Source organism: Schistocerca americana, chromosome 6 (genome assembly GCF_021461395.2).
Source record: "Schistocerca americana isolate TAMUIC-IGC-003095 chromosome 6, iqSchAmer2.1, whole genome shotgun sequence".
Lineage (NCBI taxonomy): Eukaryota > Metazoa > Arthropoda > Insecta > Orthoptera > Acrididae > Schistocerca > Schistocerca americana.
This window is the reverse complement of record NC_060124.1, coordinates 250,170,021-250,172,561: the sequence shown is the minus strand read 5'-3', so window position 1 is coordinate 250,172,561 and position 2,541 is coordinate 250,170,021.

The following is a 2,541-nucleotide window of genomic DNA, read 5'->3' as shown; positions in this document are numbered from 1 at the left end:
TTGTTTTTGTTAGATCTTGCATCTAAAGTCATTAAAAATTACCTAAGAACATTACAGCATAAAATTCAGGTCTGAAAGGGGAATACACTTTAAAATAAATGTTATGCCCTGTATATGTGTAAATTAGATCTAGAGTAGAAGCATCAGTGTGTTATCCATCAAAACAGACAGCAAAATACCCAATATTGCTTTACGTGCAGAGTAAACCAAATTCGTCATACTAGATACAGAGACAGTCATGTGGCATTGTTTTCTAAGAACCTTGTGGGTTTATGTAATTTCCTTGTTGGAAAACATTTTCTTTCCCGTGTGTAATGCCTTCTTCCATGCAGTATATGAGAGTTATTTCTTAAATGTATTGATTTACTGTAAGTGACTATAATGCATCTTCAGTTTCACACCATGTTTATGTTGATGAAAATGCTGATGATGGTGAGAGAAAGTAGAAGACAGGAGTTAGTGTCAACACATAGTCTAGCCCTGTCAAATAACACCACCAGGCTTAATATACCGTCTGACAAAATCCAATCCAGATAATGACAGCTGTAGGAGACCTGTAAGTATCAGTGTAAGATCCAAAGAAATGTCATCTACAGGTGAGAGTATTTAGATCATCAGTACAGATCTGTCACTAAGGCTAGTCCTATTGAGTCAGCACAAGAACACTCTGTGAGAAACACAATTGTATCAAGTAGAATTACTACTTTTTAGAGGCCTGAGGACTTATATGATCTCAATTGGTCTTTTTAAAGAATGTCACATGTGGTATTTGTTCTGCCATAGCTGTTTTTCTCCCTTATAGTTTCATAATGTTACAAATTGTTGTTGTATTACTCTTTTGAGTACTTTTTTAAAGCATAGTGCATGTGTTTTGCTTTTCAAAAACTGACAAAAATATTACAGTACTGACGGAAACGCTATTGGCTACAGGCTGTCCTCTGAATTAGGTAGAGCTCTCTGTTCCTAGCACAAGATACTGTAATCCTAAGAGTTATCCATCCTTCATCCTGGCTTTTGTTTAGTTTAATTATTTAAGAGTAAAACAAGACACAATATTCTGCAGGGATATATTTAAGGAAGAGTTTAGTTTTAAACTGCATGATTAGGTTTATAAGATTGCCCCCTCCATCCAAGTATTCTTCTCATAATTCCTCTGTAAACATTGTGACTCATTGCTTATAGATCTTTGATGAAGTTCTTTTTTTGTGTGGTATATGTCTAAGTGGTCATTGTACTACATTGTCATCATTTGATGATAAAGATCAGATAAACAGTTGACTATTGGTTTTACATCTAAATCACTGAGCATTGTTGGACTCACTGCTGTGGCGCACCTTTCGAATAGTTGTTCAGCACAATATTCATAAACCTGAAGGGCCTGTGCTTCATCTTTTTTGTCTATAACCACTCTCCCTTTCCTGTTATTGGTTCTACAGTGGTACAGTATTGGCATATATGCATCAAGGTGAATCTGTTAATTTTAGTGTTTTCCATGTTAAATTCTGATAGGCAGAAGTCTGCTGGAATTGCAGTGATCATTTCCTTTTCCTGTTTGGATATGAGAAGTTCACACTTTTTTAACGGAAGACACTAAAATGCTTTCTTTAATATCCATGACCTCTTCAAATCTGTATTAGTTGATCTTGCTATTCGCTTTTTCAACTGCAGCTGTATTTATTATGGAGCTCTGTTTTTCAGATGAATTGACTGTAAATCAGTTTAATACGAGGATTGGAACTTAAATAGTGGCAACTATTTATTCACAACCAGTGCAAAAGAGTTAGATGTTTGCACCTGTTACTGTCCTTGATTGTAGTCACCAGCATTGTGTAGAGCCTGTTGCCAGCGACGTGGAAGGTGTAGTATACCGTTAACAGAGCCTGTTTTGTTGATGGTGTGAATGGAGCAGTCTACTGCATGTCGAATCTCTGGAACAATTCTGAAGCAAATGCCACAAAGCCAAAACTGAAACGCCAATCCAACGAATGGCGTCATTATGGGTCACTGTGAAAGTCAAAAGTGTGTCAGAGCCCCAGTATGGTGAAAGTTATGGTGATTCTCCTGTACAGCTGTGATGGTGTTATCTTAATGCATTACGTTCCTCCACAGCAGACCATCAGTGAACAGTATTACTGTTCATTTTTGGAGCATCACCTGTGACCAGCTTTGCGAAGGAAGTGGCGATTCTTTCTGAGCAACCCACCCATCATTTTGCATGACAATGCGCGGGCGCACACAGCACAAGCTGTGGCTGCTCTGTTCGGTTGATGGGACTGGAAAGTACTGAACCATCCACCATACTCCCCAGACTTACGTGATTGTGACTTCGATTTGATTCCGAAGATGAAGGAACCACTTCGTGGCATTCGTTTCAGAACTGTTCCAGAGGTTCGACAGGCAGTAGACAATTCAATTCGCACCATCAACAGAACAGGCTGTGCTAACGGTATACTACGCCTTCCACGTCACTGGCAACGGGTTCTACACAATGCTGGTGGCTATATTGAAGGACAGTAACAGGTGCAAATGTCTAACTCTTTT